Below are 9,234 nucleotides of genomic sequence, written 5' to 3'. Positions count from 1 at the left end.
CGAATCAATCGAATACAAAAATAAGTCGATCGGTTCAGTCGTTATTAAAAAATTGCTGATTACAAATCTCCCCTCCACTAAAATGCCTCATATTCGCGTATAAGAGGCACGGCGTGCTCGCGCAGTACGAGCGCAACTTCGTTGCGCGTGAACTTGGCGCGAGGCACTACCGTGCCTCTTGATATGTAATCGGCAATAGTTCTTTTTCGTAAGGGCAGTTATAAGTTCACCTGAGCTTCTTCTTCTTTTAAATAAATGCTTATTGATATCAAAAGATGTTATCCGGGAAAGGCGTAATTTCTTTAGCGCTTTATAAAAAAGCATGAAGGAAAATTAAAAAATTAAAAAAAGCGTAAAAATATAAAATGAAAAAATAAAAAAATATATAAAAAGCTTTAAAAAAACAAAAAAAAGAAAGAGAAATGGAGTTTTTTGTCACGTTCTCGTCGTTGACTCCGGGCACGACTGAGAGCGAAGAATATATTAGGTCTGCTCTTTTTACCTCAACTGACCGCACTAGTTCAGAGTTCATCTTTTTCACTCTACATTGGAAGAAAAAAGATAAACTCGGAACTAGTGTAGCAAGTTCAGGTAAAAAGAACAGACCTATTGTTGCCCTTACGCTGCAATTTTACGCTCCGCGGAGAAATTTTGCGCAGATCCCGATTTTCCATTGTGATCATTAGCACAGAACATTATTGCACACATACAATGTTATACAGATAAGCACTGTGCATTGTGACAGTAATGATTCTTCTTCTTCTTCTTTACATATATGGCTCACGCCCCTGCGAGAGAGGAGCAAACGCCAGTCTATCGATATATATTCTCAGAACGAATGTGGGGGGGGGGGATGTGCAGTTTTTACCTACTATACACGGCCGTCTTTCACAGTGAGCGTGCCCATCTATGTCGGGCTCATGCTCAAGGTGTTATGACTACGATCGCCTTGTGGGAGGGAAATTAATTTGGGATTACACCCGAATTAATTTTTGGAGGCCCGATTAAGTTTGCCAATCAACCAATAACTCGGTTGAAAGGGACCGGCCCGGAAAAAATCCTTAGGTAGTGAGCGGATTCGAACTCGGGACCTCCAGGTTCGCAGCCCCTGCACTCAGGCCGCGAGACCACTGGCCGGTGACAGTAATGATATTGTAGTGACCATAGAGCTTAAACTAATGGAGAGGCCATGCCTATATGCTAACCATAGAGGGCCGCGCGAGGAGCAACAGAGAGATAGATATATTTTGTCTCAATAGTGGCTCTCCCACTCCGCGTTCTCTGTTATTCTCTTCTATAAGAAGTGGCCACAATTGAAACAGAAAAATGTATTTCTCTTTGTCGATCCTCCTTGCGCTCCCATGGCCTCTCCATGAGTATAAGCTCTATGGTAGTGGCATAGGGGTAGGTAGGGTAGGTTAGGTTAGGTCAGGTTAGGTTAGGTTTTTGAAGTGCGCTCTCTGCACCAGGTACAGAAACTGGTAGCGGCGTGCATAGTGCGTGCGTACCGAACGGCGTCGGGGGAAGCAGTGCGGGTCTTGGCGCGAACTGCTCCAATTACATTAATGGCGCGACAGCGGGCGGCCATCTTCTGGTTCTCCCGCTGACGATTAGAGGTACTGCTGACTATTGACAATCTGGCGGACTTCCGGCGATTGGCCGAGCAGGCTACTGTAGAGGCTTGGCGGGTTTGTTTACGGAACCAGTCTCTCCCAGGAGAAAGGGTTCGCGAGGCCTTTGGACCTGTGCTGGACCAGTGAATGGCATGCTGGGGGGCAGTCCTATCTTGTAGGGCTATCCAAGTTATCACCGGCCATGGCGTGTTCAACGCCTACCTCTACAGGATAGGAAGGGCGGCGTCCCCTATCTGTGACCATTGCGGGGACGAGATCGATACTGCCCAGCACCCTTGCGGAATGTCTAGCATAGGTGCGGGAACGGCTGGCTCTCGTCGACGCAGTTTGGCCGGATCTGTCTTTGGCCTCAGTCGTCGCGCGCTCTATCAGAGACCGGAAAAGCTGGCATGCCTTCTTTACTTTTTGTGAGGAGGTGATGTCAGCAAAGGAAGAGGCGGAAAGGGTACGTCAAGACCGGGGATATTAGTCCCAGTCATTGTGCGGGCGCTAGTTTCTGTTGACCAATGGGAGGTCCACCATCTTTCTGTATTAGAAAGGATGCAGGCTGCGGGAAGGAGAAGACTGGGGGGTCTTCCTCGGCCATTGCACGCAGCCTGCAAGTAAGTATTGGAAAATGACGACGTGGTCACATCATTTTCCAAAAGCTCTCCGAGGTAGACGGAGTATTATCTGTCTATGCGCAATGGGAGGGAGGGGAGAAGTAAGTGCTTTCGGGCAACTACTCTCTCTCTTTCAGCGATAGATGACCATCGGGGGTTTTTAGCGGGTATACCTTCTTTTTGGAGGGAATCCCGCATAACCTGGATTCCTCCCTCAGGGGACTTGGGTATGCGTAATGCATTTTCCCTCGTTAACAAAAACAAAAAAGAAAAAAAAAGATTTTTTGGAGTAGTGCAGGGGAGGGCGAAGCCTCCCTGCCTACACGTTTACAACACAAACATAAATAACAAACAAAGACATTTGAGACATGTAAAGGGGTTCCGCCCTTCCTCCTGTCTACGCGTTTCAAACACAAATATAAAGATTATGTTTTTTAGTACGAAAAAGAGGAATCTTTCCTTTGTCTCATTTTTTTCGAAAAGTATTGGTTCTATGCAAAAAATGCAAAGAACATAAATGATGTATTATAATATTTCAAGAGCTACAATTTTTATTTGAAGCATTTTTGTGTCAAATAGTTATTAAAATAATGTTTAAAAAAGCGATAAGTTTTTAGATATTTTGAGTTTTGACTTTGAAAATGATCTTGTCGATGATTTTCACTATCATATTCGTAATCAGCGCAAAATACAGTAGTACACCAATCGACAGCAAAATCGAAATCCGCTTTTCAAAAGTTTATCCATTACTCAGAACACTTGTTTAGAAACCACGTTTAAACTATGAAAATAGAGCATATCTAGTCTCAGGAATCCTACTGTATATAGTAATAAGCACTTATCATTAAACTACAGGTCACAGGAATGTTTAAGCTGCGCTATGTAAAAGTTTTGGAAAACGCGAATCACGAAATAAGTGCACTGTATCTCGAAGACGAATGACAGCACGCCACTTTTTTGTCGTCTAAATTACTAGTTTTAGCGCTCGCCACCAAGTTGCAGCAGCTTACAGAGCCACAAAGATAGGGGCCCGCCTCATGGACCCAAGCCCGGGTTTGGTCACTTTCCTCTAGATATTTACACTTGTTCTGCTCACTATCCTTTTATTTTTCTTGTTTGTTATTTATATTATACAAATGTCTCACACACTGTTAATGTCATCAAAGTTTTTTTTAAATAGAATCACATAATACTTATCGTAGCCATGTTATAGCTGAGGACAAGGCGAATCGAACGACTTAAGATACTTTATGTGACCTTGAGTACGAAAAATTCATAATCGTTAGGCAGTCGAAATGGTCAAATAATATGATAGAAAGATTAGCGAAGAAGAAACCTTATTTATCTTTAACACATTTCTGTAGTTTCAATGTAACACTTCCCTGATAGGAAATCATTTACAAAATTATGTGACAAAATCTTGCACTAAAATTGTAATTTGCAATTATACAAATATATTTTAGGAAATAGATGTAAAAACATTGATCTTTTATAAAATATTTGTTTGCAAAATTAGTTTCCAAATACTATTTCGGCAAAGAGTAACGATATGGCGAATCATCTTAGCAATATATTTGCAATATTAATTTCAAAAAGAAATTGTCCAATAATTAAGAAAAAATTTCAACTATGTGATGTTTAAAATATATAAAAGTATAATATGAAGAAATCAACTTAATTCATGTATGTACCTAAGAAAATGCATAACGACTCTTTCGCAATTTTTAACAAATATTATTTACAAAATTTTATTTCTACAAAACTGTTACGTTATGGCGAATCATCTTACAAGGGGAGACTACGACGATGGAACAATCGATTTGGACGAAACTTATAGGATCGATGATTATGTGGAGTATTGCAGAGTAAAGTAATAAGACGCACTACTCAAGCATTCGCGAGAAAATCGAATTTAAAAATTTTGATGTACCTTCTGAGGATATTAAATAGGCTGTTTAATCGAAGATCGCGTAGCATAGCGGTAGCGTACTAGGTTAGTAATGTCGACGCTGCTGGTTCGAGTCTCGATATATTTTTTTTTTTTTCAAATGTTACAATATAATCTAAATGTAAGTATTACGTTTTTTATTTATTTATTGCATGTTATAAAAGTGCATTTTTTGCATAAAAAATTCGTGATGTAAAAAATACGGTAAAAATAATTAGATTGTTACTAATTTGTGTTCTGTTTGTAAAAAACGGATAAATAATTGTACGCAACATGTAAAAATATATGCAACATGTTTTATTTATTGGAACTAGATGGAACAATACATAATGCAGGATGATATTTGTCATAAAAACAAGTGAAACAATAATTTTCACGACATTGTGCACATCGTATAAACACTGCATTTTTACATTCATATGGTTTCTTTATAATATCTATAGAAAAACATACTTCGTTGACATTCATAAATGTCTCGTTTGTTAATTTGGAAGCAAACCACGCATATTGTAACATATTTCGAAAACTCGGGGCGGACAATTGATGATGTATGATTGAATGAATTTTTATGCAATCTTCACGAGAGAGAGACATTTATGAATGTCAACGAAGTATGTTTTTCTATAGATATTTTAAAGAAACCATATGAATGTAAAAATGCAGCGTTTATACGATGTGCACAATGTCGTGAAAATTATTGTTTCACTTGTTTTTATGACAACTATCATACTGCATTATATATTGTTCCATCTAGTTCCAATAAATAAAACATGTTGCATATATTTTTACATGTTGCGTACAATTATTTATCCGTTTTTTACAAACAGAACACAAATTAGTAACAATCTAATTATTTTTACCGTATTTTTTACATCACGAATTTTTTATGCAAAAAATGCACTTTTATAACATGCAATAAATAAATAAAAAACGTAATACTTACATTCAGATTATATTGTAACATTTGAAAAAAAAAAAAAATATATCGAGACTCGAACCAGCAGCGTTGACACTACTAACCTAGTACGCTACCGCTGTACTACGCGCTCTTCGATTAAACAGCTTATTTAATATCCTCAGAAGGTACATCAAAATTTTCGAATTCGATTTTCTCGCGAATGCTTGAGTAGTGCGTCTTATTACTTTACTCTGCAATACTCCACATAATCATCTATCGATCCTATAAGTTTCGTCCAAATCTATTGTTCCATCGTCATAGTCTCCCCTTGTTAGTGCAATCATTGTAAAATCGTCGTTATTTATGATGCCGTTTTTGTGCAATGTTTTCACAAAATTGGCCTATTAGAGTTCTTAGCAGGCAGAAAATATAAGAGAACGTGTTAGAATTGCATGTGCCAATATCGGTGAGCAAGTTATAAGTAAGAGTGAGCAGATAATCGTTTATTATCTTTTACAGAATTGTATTAATAGACAATTTTGAACTTGCTGCAATAAATTTACTAATAATAATATAAAATAAATAAACGAGATATTTAAGATGCTCAAGTTAGAACACCCTATATATAGGGAGTTTGAAAATTTTTTTAGCCATTAAGCTGCAGTGTAAAAGTAGATTGGATTAATCTGAACAGTTATTTGTCATTATAAAATTTGCAATATTTATTGGGTTATTAATTACTATTCAGCAAAAAATTGGATTACGGAATGTCGTGGTTTTATCACCAACCACCGGCGAAATTTGTAGACCAAATCCATATCCATCTGTATTCTCATTAGAATATGGTTTGACGATCATATCTGTCAAATATGTGAGATATCAAAAGACTAAAATCATAACGTCTGTCACTAGCAAAGCAAAGTCAAAGTGACGCACCAAATTCAAAACAGATTTGGTGATCGTCTGTTGGCGCCAAAATCGCGCTAAATATACATCATATGGGCCATTACACGTGAAAAAATTTTAGCCGTAACCGTAAGGTCGTAAGCAATTTAACCAATTACAGACCAGTATTATCTTACATTAGTTGGAATGCTGGCCAGCGATTGGTCGATTTGCTTACGACCTTGCGACTACGTCTAAATTTTTGCTACGTGCAATGGCCTTATCTGTTACCAGAACTGTCAACAAAACAGTAGCAAATACAGACCAAATTTGTCGTTAGAAGCGCCGACAGATTATTACCAAACGCAGATCAGATCTGTCGCCTAAAATCCCAGTAGAATTACTTACTATTTTTTATGGAGTTTAATGGAGTTTTGGCCACTGAAAACAAATCCGGCGGCAAAATTGATCTACCACATCAAATTTCCGAGAAAATTAAGGTTAAATGTATAACATACTGTCTATTAGCGTGAGAAAGAGCATATCAATGTGTCTCATTCACACTAGCCCAGATAGCACATGAATGTTTATAGGATATCTAATGGACGTCCAAATTCATACATCAGGACGTCCATTGGGTCCGAATAAACTCCAATGGACGTCCACTGATTGTCTTATGGACATCCAGTTTTGACAATTTCGATTGTCTATTTATTTTCCAAAAATAGACCTAAAAAAGATAATTTTAGTGCAATATCACAGTAATATTAACATGTCTACCGATATGCATCACACTATTACTGTGATATATAGGAAAAAAAAAAAAAACTAATGGCACATCGTCTTGTGGAAAAGGAATTAACTCGAAATTTCACTTGACTTAACTTTTGAAAGCCTGATTCAGGTTACCAATTAACTGATTAACTTGATTAAACATACCCAATCCCGGAAAAAATCCTAAGGTGATAGTAAGATTTGAACTCGAGACCTCCATACTCGAGACCTTGCAGCCCTTGCACTCAGTCCGTAAGATCTTGTTCCTTTCTAAAATGTAATTATTTTTATCTACTTATTCTCAAACTATCCTACAAACTTTATTTATTACTTAAATTATTATTTTATTAAAAATAGTGCAGAGCAATGTACCTGTACCAACAGATAAAAATAGTGTTTTTTATTATTATTAAATATAATTTAAAATATTTTTCACAACGCAAATAAATTTTTTGTTAACATATACTGATTATTAGAGTCAATTCTTAATATATATATATATATATATATAGCAAATAAAATACATGGCAATATGTATACACATTTATGTGTATCATTGTTATTATATAATAATAATAATTATATAGTAAAAATGTTATACACACAAAGTTTTTGTCGATATAATACATTTTAAAAACAAAGCGTTTATGTTTCAAACAAAAATTAGAGGATTTTTGCAACGATGTAGCAAAAGATATATGTATCATATTATATATAATTAAGATACAATGCGATGTATGCAAGTTGCCAAATAGTAAATGACATCTCTACGGTTCATAAGATATAATAAAAACATATTTATATATAATCTTGCTACTTGGGATGCAATACAATATTATAGTAATATTTCAGTATTATATAAATGTAGTTTATCAATATTATTGTAATATTGTATTATAATATCTAATATTACTAGTATATTGCAATGTTACTGTGATATTTTCGTAATATTACGTGCTATATAAGTATCTCATCATTTTATCTTTATAGTTCATTTGACACAAACAAAATTAGAATGCAACAGAGCTGAGAGCGTGCTTTCCGAACTCGTTCATTCTTATTTCAAGATCGTACACGTGATAGATACATAAAGAATTTTTTTGGTACAATATATCTGTCAGTCATAATTAGTTAACATTATATACAATTACTTTTTTTTAATATGTAACACTTTTTATAGATGTGTGAGAGTCACTTCATAATTTTTATAAATTTGTAGAAATATGAAAATAAGATTACTGCAGATAGGCTGAAGAGCAAATATTCTATGGACATTCAAATATTGGTTATTAAAGGACATCCGAAATCGGACATACTATGGACGTCTAATTCATGTCCGCGGACGTGCGACCATAAAATGGACATAGAACGAACGTCTATAAAACATCTTGTGCTATCTGGGAGTGGACATTGTGTTACACAGTGTCGACTGTACGTAGCTGGAAAGCACCCATTGTTTCATATTACTCAATAAATATGAGAATAATACATTACATTTATGATTGCTTTATTGTTGAATGCGTATAAACAGAAGTATTAAAATCTTATAGTTGACCGGTTCCGGTCAACTATTTACCGGTTCCGGCATAAGTTAACAGTTATTGCCCGCATCAACAAGACCTAACTATAAAAGACTATTCTCAGTGTCTGTTAACAATTTATTATCAACACAGGCAATAGATACGATCGCATATAATCGCTATTTTGTTGTCTAGATGTCAAACAAGTAGTCTAGTAGTCTTGCGTGCAAACAGTCCGCACGTATGCACAAACAGATCTGCTTGGCGTTTGCTGGTAATCTGTTGTCAATGCGTTCAACAGATCGACCCGACTGCGGTCAACGTTTTGTCATAAACAGATGCTCGTACAGTGTTTGGGAGTGTTTGGTCACAATATTGCTAAAAGCAGATCTGATTGCAATTGACCATCTATTTGTTGTCAATTTCACTAACATATATGGAAATATATATATACAATTTCTGACTGTGCAGACCTTGACAACAGAAATTGTGTGCAGAAACGCTACAATACGGAAACATGCGTTGATGCTGCTAAAACTGTTAGCACATACCCACCCAGATAGCCAAGTCTGTCAAAAGCAGATCATGCAAGTGTCTGCTATCACCTGTTGTCAACAAAAAGGCTACAAATCTGATACAGAAGTTGTTATTATTGATTAAGTCTACAAATTGGTGCCAAAAATCGAGCAGATCTTGCTCACAAAATCTGACAGCAGATTGGCTGCACAAACCGAGCAAGATCTGCTAACATGACTTGACGTCAGATTGTCGGCAGAACAAAATCTGCGCACGCATACTCTAACGGCAGATTGGCAACTGAAACCGAGCAGAATCTGCAACTTTTGGCGATTCACGTAAAATGATGCATTTAAAAGGTTTCAAAATGTTATTTTTATAACATAAAATATAGTTAAGTCTTTTGAATTAACTATTTTTTTAGTTTAAAATAAAAAATGCAATGCAATAATTTTAT

This window comes from Pseudomyrmex gracilis, unplaced genomic scaffold (genome assembly GCF_002006095.1).
Source record: "Pseudomyrmex gracilis isolate BER0280 unplaced genomic scaffold, ASM200609v1 scaffold_1659, whole genome shotgun sequence".
Classification (NCBI taxonomy): Eukaryota; Metazoa; Arthropoda; class Insecta; order Hymenoptera; family Formicidae; genus Pseudomyrmex; species Pseudomyrmex gracilis.
This window is presented reverse-complemented; position numbering follows the sequence as displayed.